This window comes from Geotrypetes seraphini, chromosome 10 (genome assembly GCF_902459505.1).
Source record: "Geotrypetes seraphini chromosome 10, aGeoSer1.1, whole genome shotgun sequence".
In the NCBI taxonomy this organism is placed as follows: domain Eukaryota; kingdom Metazoa; phylum Chordata; class Amphibia; order Gymnophiona; family Dermophiidae; genus Geotrypetes; species Geotrypetes seraphini.
Genome location: NC_047093.1, coordinates 80,347,209 through 80,359,734, shown reverse-complemented (window position 1 = coordinate 80,359,734; position 12,526 = coordinate 80,347,209). Strand labels below are relative to the sequence as shown.

Below are 12,526 nucleotides of genomic sequence, written 5' to 3'. Positions count from 1 at the left end.
CACTTCTCTCAGTATTTTATAGACCTTTTATCATTTTTGTCGCCCTTCTCTGTACCTTTTCTAATTCCGCTACAACTTTTATGAGATAGGTGACCAGAATTATACACAGTATTTGAGGTGCAGCCATACCATAGAGCAATACAAGAGCATTATAACATTTTCATCTTTGTTTTCCATTCCTTTCCTGATAAATTCCTAACATTCTCTTTGCTTTCTTAGCCGCAGCCACATATTGAGCTGAGGGTTTCAATGTATCCTTGATGATGACACCCAGATCCTTTTCCTGGGCCATGACTCCTAACGTGGAACCCTGTATCACATAGCTATAGTTCGGATTGCTTTTTCCCACATGCATCACTTTGCACTTGTTCACATTAAACATTATCTGCCATTTGATGCTCAGTCTCCTAGTCTCGCAAGATCCTCTTGCAATTTTTCACAATCCGCTTGCAATTTAACAACTTTGTGTAAACAGAAAATTTAAGGGTCCTTTTACTGAGGCGCGTTAGCCGATTTAGAGCACGCTAAATGCTAATGCGTCCTTAGAGTACAATGGCTGCATTGGCATATAGTGCGCGCTAAATCAGCTAGCGCACCTTAGTAAAAGACCCCCTTAATTATCTCATTAGTTATTCCCATCTCTAGATCATTGATAAATATGTTAAAAAGCAGCGGTCCCAGCACAGACTCCTGGGCTATCCTCTTCATTGAGAATATTGACCATTTAAACCTACTCTCTGTTATCTGTCTTTCAACCAGTTCTTAATCCATAATGAGATATTACCTACTATCCCATGACTTTCTAATTTCCTCAGAAGTATTTCATGAGGTACTTTGTCAAATGACTTTTGAAAATCCAAATGCACAAAATCATCCGGATTACCTTTATCCACATGTTCATTCACCCCTTCAAAGAAATGCAGTAGATTGATGAGGCAAGATTTCTCTTGACTAAATCCATGTTGGCTTTCTCTCTTTAATCCGCGCTTATGTATATGTTTTTAATACATTCCTTCAGATCCCCTTCAAAAGAGCTGTTTGACCATCAGGCAGAAAAGCACAGCATAGGGCCCATCATAGGGCCCATCATAACTTGAGTCCAGTCACTGTACTCAAGGAGAGATAAAGCCATTTCTACAATCCAGCCCCATCTATATCAATGTTATAAATGCAACCAATAAATACGAAATTCCATCCGATTAAACTAATTGGCAATCATCTATTGTTCTGATTAATCTGTGAGACAAGTTCGTATATCATTTCATCCTTGAAGAGCATGAAAAAGTCTTTTATAAGCACTAAGAATTCTTTTTTTAATATGCTTCTACAATAAAAAATATATATATTAAAAAAAATTCTTCTCTGCAAAGAAATAAAGAGAGTCAACTTCAAACATGCTTAGAAGAAAATTTCAGAACTTTCAAGAGTCTTCTGAAAACAGCAGGCTTTTGGTGATGACATCCCTCAGGGTAGACATGTATATTGAACTGTGTGACAAGGAGAGCCCTGTAATTCTAGAAGAAACCCTGCAGTGCTGTAAAACTACCCCTAAACCTTCTCCTAGAAGCAGGCAGGTTAGAGAAACTGCCCTGCAGAATTTATCCCAAGTGAAAGGCAGCCCTAAATTGACTCTATACTTGCCTAGTTCTAGTGTATGTAATGCTAAAAGCAAAGAACTACAAGTACCAGCAGGCACTAAGCCAGGGATAACAAAACCCACAAAGGGATTAGCTCCTGCAATCAGCTCTGCTGGGGGCAGGGCTAATCAGCAGGGAAGCTATCCAGGCTCATTAGCAAAGAACCAGAAAACCACAGGTGAACCTAGGGACAATCAGCACTGGGTTAGAGAAAAGGGTGTGGTCTCTAGGCAATGGAGGCAGCTGCAATCCTTTAATCTGCTTGAACTCTTGGCAAGAGGCAGATCATTGCAGACCAGGGTACAGAAACTAGAAAGCAGCATTTCCCACAGGAACCAGGGAGAAAATCACAGGACTGAAACTTGTAAGCACTCTTCTGAAGGTAACAATACTTGTGATGTAGAAATGCCAGAAGAAATGTGTACAATTGATTGTGAAATGGAACCTAAGAATTCCTGTTTGCCTGAAGACATGCTTAATGAGTAAAAGTTAGGGAAAAGCCATATGCTGTTTTGATATGGTTGAATTGCCTCACAAACCCTGATAATAGAAGGGTGAAGAATCATTGTTTCTAATTACATTAGAGAGACTGAAGAGTGGGAAGTACTACTTCTGATATTGTACCAAGCACAAGAGTACTGTGAAAGAACCAGGCTGACCAGTCCCAGCCAGTTCCAGGACTTTGATATTGAAAGTTTGGTTTTTGCTTTATGATATAAAGACTGGCAGAGCAAAGCTGACTGGAAGCACATGTTCTTGTGGAAAATTGCCAGATTGTGGAACTGTACAACTGTTGAAACCTAGTTTGGCTAACAGGCTGTTTAGTCACCAGAGCAAGTTTGTGTTTTGTTTTTCATTTCACCAAAGTATAAACCAGAAAATAAAGAAATAATAATTCACACTGAAACACTTTTTATTGGACATTTTTTATTTTATGCAGACACCCCTCTACCCTCTATGCCTCGCTCAACCACTCGGCCAAGGCTTGGATGACCCAGGTCAGGAATCGGGTTAATTCAATCCAGGTCTTACCAGGTCACAACTGGTTGATAGTACAGGCTGTCCCTAGGAGCCTAATACAACTGGTATTATGGGGCTCATAATAAAAACTTAAACACGTTTAAAATCCTGGATGACCTATAAGACAGGTCGTCTAAGTACCGATAATCAAACCAATTTCTGGATATACCGCGGGACTTTTTATGCCACTGTCCACCCAGAGCTAAAAGGAGTGTATCTGGAGAAGTGGTTAGGGCAGTATGTGGGTAGAATGGGGGCCAACCTAGACTTAGACATCCTGCAGGGATAATTGAATGTTTTACTAGAAATCCTGGATGAAACTTAAATGTTATAAACTGGACAATGTAAAACAGATATAAGTGCCAAAAAGGTATCCAAAGTGACCAGATAACCACTGCAGAGACAAAGAAAAGATATACACACACTCCCCCCAGTGTTCACTTACCTCCTCACATCCCTACAAAGATCAGAATAAAAAGTACATACCTGTCTCCGGAACATAAGCATCTGGTATAGGAAAGCCTAGTAAAGCTGCACACAAGTGTCTTAAATAGTATGGAGGGTGGGCTAGTGAACCATAGAGAGAAGTACCCAAGCCCATAAGCCACTTTAACTACTACATTTATGGTGGAACATGTGCATCCACCAAAAACCCCAAAACCTTACTCTACTGCCATATTGGTGCCACCTGCAGTCATAAGGGCTACTGGGGTTGTAGACAGATAAGTAAAGTGGGTTTTGGGGTGCTTTGGGAGGCTCACCAGAGGGAGTTCTGGTGAGATGTTTATCTGGCACCCTTTTTGTGAAGTTCACAGCAGTGCCCTGTAAGGTGCCCCACTACTCTGTTGCCATATCTGGGTGGCCAATCCATTACAAGATTGGCCCCTCCTACATCCAAATGTTCTTGTTCTAGGCATTTGGGACTTGGATGAAATTTGGTCGAAAATGTGGTATAAAGATAGACGTCCTGGCGGTCTGGACAAACAACAGCCTGGACATTTAAACAGATGATTTTCAAAAAAAAATATTCTACATGTATTTTTTTTGAAATAGGCATTTTTCCACTGACAACTTTAGGCGCCTAGCACCATATGCCCAAATCGGACTTGGATGTATGTTTTGATTTTGCCCCTCTATGGACTCCTTTTACGAAGGTGCGCTAGCGTTTTTAGCGCGTGCTACAATGCCGCGCGCACAAATGCTGCGCTACACGGAAAATGCTAACGCCAGCTCTATGAAGGCGTTGGCATCTAGCGCGTGCACTAAAACTGCTAGCGCACTTTCATAAAAGGAGCCCTATGTGTCTTGTATGACTGAGCAGTATGTATGTTGTTAGAGCTGTCCTATTATTTTGTGAAGTTCCTTTCCTTTTATCTTTTTAGTTTTTGTAACCGCTTGGATCTGTTCTAAGCTTGAACGGAATATTAAATTTTAATAAACATAAATATAAATTCCATTCATGTGTAGGTAACCCCAGATTTTCAAGATTATTTATTTAAAAATGTATATACCGCATAGAACTATGCGGTTTCCAAAACACATACATAAAATCTTATTTACCTCCGATTATCACAAATAACATGGACATGTCTATGAATGTATGTGAGATAAACTGAATAGATCTAAAATGCATTTCTTAGTCACTTTTCCAGCAAACTGACAAAGAAGATGTACAAACAAATAATTCATAATAAAATCAGCAAACAAGTAATCCTGGTAACTTTAAACAGTTATCCAGACTTTTGCTTCTCTGTTTATTGCAATGTACTTTTACTTGGTATTTTATGAAATTATCTTTGTGCTTACGAGTTGCACAAAATATTACCGCAGACTTACTATATAGTTTCTCATTTTAAATATATTGGGCCAGATCCCATAAATGGCGCCCTAATCCCGATGCCTAGCAACACCTAACCTAAATCCATGCATAAATTAGGGCTCCTTTTATCAAGCCGCGCTAGCGGTTTAACGTGCGTAACAGCGCTAGCTGCTACCGCCTCCTCTTGAGCAGGCGGTAGTTTTTGGCCAGTGCGGGAGTTAATGCGTGATGAAAAGTTGCGCGCGTTAACCCCGCTAGCGCGGCTTGATAAAAGGAGGCCTTAATTTTTTCTAATTTGCGTGGTAATTGATCATGCTTTTAAAATCCAATTTAAAAATTATTTTAGTTGATAATTAGAGTTACATGTGGCTATCCGCACGGTGCCTAGCAATGCCTAAGTTGAGACACCCTCCAATGCCTGACACCTACTTGAAAAGTAGGTGTGGTTATGGGGTAGAGAATCAATTTTAAAATTCTTACTTTCGTTTTTCAAACACTCCATGATATCTCCGCAGCTTGCATTTCCACAGCTGATAGGGGTTTACTTGAAGGTACTTTGTTTTAGATATATAAGGCCTATGTGTCATGACTCGTTGTTTATGATTACAGGACCAGTTCTCTGAAATACTTTATCTGATCATGTTCGTTCCATATCTAAAATTTTCTCGTTAAGAAAACAGTTACGAGCATGTGAGTATCTTTTTCAACAAGTGTTCTGAAAAACGTTTTTATATCTATCTATCTATTTTACACAATTTATTTTATTTGTTTATAGTCTGATTACAACTAAGTGGGTAACATAAAAAATGCATAATCAACATGAAACAATACCACAAACCAGAAAACCTTTCTATCCATCTCTCATCAAATAGCTCATTCATTGGGTACACGCCTTAACAAACAAGTGAGTTTTCAACCTTTTATTAAAATCAACAGAAGATGACAAAAGGTGTAAAGCAGGGGTGTCCAACCTTTTGGCTTCCCTGGGCCGCACTGGCCAAAAAAAATGTTTCTGGGGCCGCACAAATGCTGCAGAAAGACAGAGGAGGGAGCCAGCAAGACGGTAAACACCCAGGGGCAGCAGAGGAAAACACTACATCGCCCTCGACCAGGGCCGCACAAAATACTTCATGGGGCCGCAGGTTGGACACCCCTGGTGCAAATGATCAGGCAATTTATTTCAAAGCAGAGCGCTAATAAAAGACATTGCACTGCTACTAGTAACTGAGTAGCGCATGATCTTCCGTTTATTATGTTTACATTCATTATTTGTTTTGTATTTTGAAAGTAGTATGTTTTTTTCTGTCTTATGTATGTTCTTTATTAGCCATCTAGATTTGAAGAAAGTGCGGGATACAAGAACTTAAAAAAACAAAGAAAGAAAGAAACATAAACATATGTATGTCAAAACACATTTAAAAAGAGGCTATCAAGCTGAGCATATGAATCAAATACTATATTTCATAATCAAAATCATATTTAAAAAAACAATGGGCTCCTTTTAAAGATAAATTACTAACAATAGCACTGCAAGTTCATTTTTAATTCTATAAGTACTCTGGGATGTGTACTATCCAGTCCAGGGGATTTGCTATTCTTCAATTTGTCAAATTGCCCCATTACATCTTCCAGTGTTAGAGATTTGTTTCAGTTTCTCCTACTCATCAGCATTGAATACCATTTCTGGTACCAGTTTCTCCCCCACATCTTACTTGCTGAAAACTGAAGCAAAGAATTCTGTTATTCCCCCCCCCCCCCTTTTTTTTTTTTTTTTTTTTTTTTTTTTTTCAAATCTGCGGTAGCAGCTGCCATGCAACAAACACTCCGATGCCCATTAAATCCCTATGGATGTCGGAGCGATTACCACAGCAGCATCCACTACTGCAGCTTTGTAAAAGGAGCCCCTAATCTCTCTACAATGGCCTTGTTTTCCCTGAGTGCCCCTTTTTACCTCTCAGTCATCTAGCGGTCCAAATGATTCTTTTGCTGGCTTCTTGCTTTTAAAATACCTAAAAAAGTTTTCATTATATGTTTTTGCTTCCAACATGAATCCTCTTTTTAAGGTCTTTTTGCCTTCCTTATCTATGAAAGAATCCCTATAGTTGCTCTTAAGGGAACAATTTTTAAAGCCTTATGAGTGCATTAGCTCATGGACTTTACACCAGTTCTAAAAAGGAAATATTATTGCAATTTCTCTTTGGAGATTGCTTAGGAAGAGTGAGCATTCAGTTTGCATTTGGTTCCGAAATATTTTATCCAGTCAATATTCAAAGCAATGTAACCAGGCAGGAAAGGTTCCTGTCCAGTTAAATCACTTGTAGCTAGCTATTGGCTGATGTTCAGTGGCATGTAAGTGGGCAGAGCTGCTAAGTATTGACACTGACTGGCCATGTTGCAAATGTGCAAGAGCTGGTCATTACAGGGGGGCCTTCTATTAGTGCAGTAGGAGGTAGGCCTGGACAGGGGATTAAAATCAGTGATTGAGATGAGAAGATCTGATATCCCCTTATACAGGTCCCAGCCAAGATCTGCATAAGTATCTTATGCGGTTCTCGACTGAATATCAGCTGGAAACCCACATAAATCCCAGAAGCCAAGAGAAGCCTGATGAGACATGAATATTCAGTGCCAATGGCTGGACATGGCCCAGCATTGAATATTCAGGGCTAACTTGGCCAGCTGCAGTCAGCATTTAAAAAAAAATTGCTGACCACCACCAGCTGAATATAGACCAGTATATGTACCAGGGTTCTTCAAAAAGTTTCTGCACTTTCATATTTTACCAGGAAATGATTGGGGAGGGAGTGTCGTCATAAGATGTCATGTGACCAGTCAGTCAGGCAAGCCGGCTCACCTCGCAGGTAGCTTTATAATTTGCTTTTGAGATCTTTAATAAATAGTGTTTAAAAAAAAATAAAAGTGTGAAAACTTTTTGAAGATCTCTCGTATCATGTATGCAGATTAACGTGACATAATATACATAAAATTTCAAAATATACAGCTTACATGCAGATGTCAATAAAGTTGAACTATTAAAGCCAATAATAATGGCCACTTATAAAGTTCAATCTTTATCCAGTCCAAAAATTACCCACGTACAGCAAAATAGTGAAGACGGCCAATGATGAAGCACCACACGTTGCTTCCCGCGATTTAAACGTAAGTTTTTGCGGTGGAGTGGTGGGGCTGAGGCGTTTTCTCTATAAATCGTATGAATACAAGCACTAAGGTGATATTCAGTCGATTTGCAAGGGCGGATAATAAAGTTGAACTAAGCATATATATTTTTTTTTTTTTTTAAAGGGGGTTCTTTTTACTGCAGGCACTAAGCAGTTACCGCAAGCCTGCGCTAACCAGTACTGCACATGGAAACAATCGGTACAGTTAAAAGCCAATGCAGGATAGGATGGCAACTGGGTGGGGCATGAGAGGAGCTGAGTGTAGACTGTATATTGCAGTTCGTGCCTGGTAATTAACATGCACTGACATGCATGTTTTATTTGCGCTTGATATTTAGTGTAGGGTTACCATATGGCTCCAGAAAAAGGAGTATATAATAGCAAGTGGAATATTAATAAGACACACCACCAAAAAGTATTCCAATAAATGCTCACTACTATGGAGAAGTACAGTCTAGAGATAAGAAAATGTAGTTATTTGGAGAAAAGACCTCAGTTTCCTCATCAAGAGGTCTCTATGTCTGCCGTACACAACTTAAAGCAGCATAGGAGAAAACATCCCGGGTCAGAAAAACTCCACTACATACTACTAGTAAAACGACTATTAGTTAGAATCAAAAGGACTAGTAGTAAGAAAAAAAACTTATCTCTTAACGTCACAATTCTCCAGGTGAGACAAGAATCCAGTTAGATAACATAGGATTATCATATTAATTTTCATCCATTAAGACTCCCGACAGGCCCTGTTTCGCTATCGCTGCATCAGGGGAAGTCTCTAGAAATGTAACATAAGCTACCGCTCTGTAGAATCTGTAGAGAATTCTGTAGATTCTGTACAGAATCTGTAGAGCGGTAGCTTATGTTACATTTCTAGAGACTTCCCCTGATGCAGCGATAGCGAAACAGGGCCTGTCGGGAGTCTTAATGGATGAAAATTAATATGATAATCCTATGTTATCTAACTGGATTCTTGTCTCATCTGGAGAATCGTGACTTTAAGAGATAAGTTTTTTTTCTTACTACTAGTCCTTTTGATTCTAACTAATAGTCGTTTTACTAGTAGTATGTAGTGGAGTTTTTCTGACCCGGGATGTTTTCTCCTATGCTGCTTTAAGTTGTGTACGGCAGACATAGAGACCTCTTGATGAGGAAACTGAGGTCTTTTCTCCAAATAACTACATTTTCTTATCTCTAGACTGTACTTCTCCATAGTAGTGAGCATTTATTGGAATACTTTTTGGTGGTGTGTCCAGAAAAAGGAGGACAGATTGAGAGATCAGGGTTTTACTTCCATTGCTGGAAATAAAACCCAGCTGTCTCTATTTGTCCTCCTTACTTCCATTGCTTTCAGTGAAAGTAGAACCCGGATGTCTCAATCCGTCCTCCTTTTTCTGGAGCTATACGGTAACCCTATTAAACACATAGTAGAGAACTTGTCTGTCTAGTAGCTGCCTGAGGAATGCTAGATATCCCCAATTATCTTGTCCTAATGCACATCAAATGTAAAACCGTACTGCACTTTAGTGAAGTTGACCTTTTGTATGCATACATTTCCACACTGAACCAAAGTTTGTTGAAAATTTGTTGAAAAAATGTGAAATTGATCCAAAAATAAATGTTTTCCCTATATACACCCCTGTTGCCTAGAGAAAAGTACCAACAGAAATCTCTGCCTGCTTTTGCTGTGACCTTTTTTCCTGAAAGCACACACCTTCAAAAATGCAAAACCATATACATTGTGGCCTCCCTCTGATCCGGTCTACTTTTTCTGTGCATACATTGTTGATCCCTGTGCATACATTTTACCAGTGTACAAGCTGGATAATTTTCAGGTAGCATGGGTGGTGGTCAGGCAAGGTGTCTTCACAGATACAGTCAATGAAATCAAAAGCTTTTATTATGAGCCAAAAGATATAAAAGCTCTGTTGTTGTCACAACTATGGTGAGTTAAACGTAGAAATGAAATGAAACTCATGTCTTACGCAAAATGGAACTTTACATTCTTGGATTCCCTAAAATCCAGCTTCACTAAACTCACATGCACAGGTCCATATTCTATCGGTGCCTTACTTAAGTGGAAAACGCCGTTTAAAAAAAAAAAAAAAAAAAGCATTAAAACCAAAAAAATGTAGGCGCCTATCGGTGCCTAAATAAAAGATGCCTGCATTGTGGCTACAAGTGCACTTTATGATACCTAAAGCTACTGCAGGCATGGCTAATGCCTAAAGTGACTTTAGGTGTTGTAAAATGCCTCTGTAGCCACAATTCGCATGATAGGTAAGCGCCGTAAAAGTAGGCCTTGAAAACCCTAGCCTACATTTCTGGTAAAAGTAGGCCTTGAAAACCCTGGCCTACATTTCTGTTGCCTTCCTTTCACGAAGCCATGATTCTATAAATGGCGCCTTGGCAGCCGTTTTTTAGGCAGATAATAACAACAGCACCGTTTATAGAGTCCAGGTCACAGTGACCTCTCTTAGCAGGTCCAACTACAGTGCGTACACTTGTTCACTATAGCCTTCCCACCTTGGCCCATCTTCAAACACTGCAGCCACAGACTAGGAATTCTCCTGAAAAACCCCTTCTTCTATCCCTTGTGCCATCTTTAGACTGGGAAACTCTCAGACTTTTTCTCCTTGTTCTGGGCCTCTCCCTCCCTAAACTGAACACCCAGTCTGGTGTATTGTGTTACCCCCATTCTGTGCTGGATCTGGTGTTTGCACTCCCTCTAACTGAACTTAAGATGACCAAATTGTATACTAAACTTGACTCTGTACATGTTAACCTATGACAGTCAAACTATGCTGTGCACATGTAAATTTATAACCCATTTGTCTATGTATTATGTATGTCAACTTTGTAACCCGTTCTAAACAGTTCATAGTCATTCGTGCGTGGGACTTCGGCGCGCCGACATTGCAACGCAGACAATTCGGCGCAAGACCCCAGCGTGCCGCCTTAAAAGTTACTTTTAAAGAGCTCCAATGCGGGATGTGAGGTTTAATTCATACTCTTCGCGCTGCCATTGGGGGGGTGGGGTTGGGAACCCTCCATTATAGAGTAAGCTTTTGTCCCGTCACCATTCTAAACTCATTGGGGAGGACAGGCTATAAAACGAACCTAATAAATAAATAACTGAACCTACCATCCTGGTTCGGGAATCTAGCTTGCATTCTTTTAAGGTGACTGGTAAAAAAAAAAAAAAAAAGTGCTCTTAAGTGGAGGCATGTTTGTTTTACTAACTCCCTCACACCAGGTATAAAACTACCTAGTGAAATGTGAGATTTATGATATTTTCTTTCACAATCAAAGCCTCACTTAGCACTTTGTGTGTGTGCTCCCAAGAGAAATAGTTCACATGATTTTGCAGAGATCTTTCAGAAGACTTTGCTTTGTCTGATTTTAGTTTTCGAAGCCTGTGGCAAAACAAAATGTGTACTGTGCATTTATTTGTAATATATTTATTAATTGTAATTAAGAAGTCAACAGTAGCTAAATTGAACTAGAATGCATTCATCAAATCTTTTTCCAGGTTGGCAAACCAGCATTTGTAAAAACTGTTCTGGTTGTTACTTTCATAGACGAAAATACTTCCATGGGCTGAGCTATCAATCGACATATCCTCCTGAGTAATGCTTCTTTTCTATGTCAACACAGGCCCGTTCTTGAACTATGTAGTCTTCCATAGAGATTGTGCTTCAATGAAAAATTGGAGGATACGAAGTTGCAGCGTAGCACTGTATTTTCTCCATCAGTGACAGGACGTGATTCTGTTCCAGCTTGGATGTCCTCATATGGTAACTCTAATCCCTCTGGGTTGTATCTTCTGCACCGCAGCACAGGTCAGATTTCTCCAGATCTGGCTTTACACCTTTTAAACAATCACCTTGCCATCATTTCCAATGTTGTAGCTGCATTAGAAACTCTTTTGGGAATATGAAAGTTATTCATGCACACAGCATGGCCAGAACAAGGAGAAAAAGATCAATTTGGCTAGCCTGAGGCCAATGCAGAAAGCCTTGCAATTGAGCCACAGCTCTGCAGTGAAAGTAGTGCTACAAAAATGCTACAGTATACTATAAGCACAAGCATGCAAATTACTACCGTATTAAAATCATGCATGGCAGTAATCAACAGCTCATTGTAAAATTTTCCCTTCCTGTCAGTGCCTAAGTGGTGATTGGCTCAGGCGCAGACAGGAAGTATGACATTTTAAAACATCGGCATCAGCCCCCTCCCTTCCTCCCTGAACTGAACACCTGGGCTGGTGTATAGTGACACCATTTTCCCTCTCCAAACTCAAAAACATTATCCCTTCTACCAACCCAACCGATTCCCCAGGTATCCCTGACCTTCCTTTTCATACCTTAAGAGGTAGGAGTGATGTCCACTCCTTCCTGCATCCAGTATCACCATCTTGAAAAATGGTGGTATCCTGCCTCTCGCAGTGCATCCTGGAATGTACCAGGTGGGGGCCAATCTGCTATATAAGGGAATTTTTCTGCATCAGTTTTCTATCTGCTGAACACCCAGGCCTGAAAGCCTCTATTGATATGGCTGCATGTAGCTTTTATTACAGGACAAATCTTAGGAGGAAGCTGTATAGTTAAGAGAAGAAGAATGATGGGGTAGGAGCAGAAAGTAAGAGAGATAGACATGCAGGGCGGAGGCCAAGTGAGGGAACAATGGGATAATAGGGCTGGGAGGGGGCAGAGAGAGGGGATGGCTCATAAAATCTTTGAAGGGGGTTTTCTTGCTCATGAAATCTTTGAGAGGATCCTGACATATAAACTACCAATGTGTCCCCCCTCCCTCGAGCTCATGATATTGAACATTGTATTATGCTCCCAAAAAGGTTCTTCACCTCTGAGCTA

The 12,526-nt window shown here is 40.1% G+C and overlaps 1 protein-coding gene across 4 annotated transcripts in view; it reads left to right on the top strand.

Moving 5' to 3' along the window:
* The first annotated feature begins 1,873 nt into the window (after nucleotides 1-1,873).
* LOC117367411 (keratin, type I cytoskeletal 18-like) overlaps nucleotides 1,874-12,526 on the top strand; it is a 102,689-nt gene continuing 92,036 nt past the window's right edge. Inside the window, exons 1-2 of one of the 4 annotated variants that reach the window (XM_033959912.1) lie at nucleotides 1,874-2,019; nucleotides 5,086-5,166. The gene's annotated coding sequence lies outside the window, so the exon portion shown is untranslated. The remainder of the gene's footprint in view (nucleotides 2,020-5,085; nucleotides 5,167-12,526) is intronic. The other 3 variants (XM_033959914.1, XM_033959913.1, XM_033959915.1) reach the window with 3 other exon arrangements.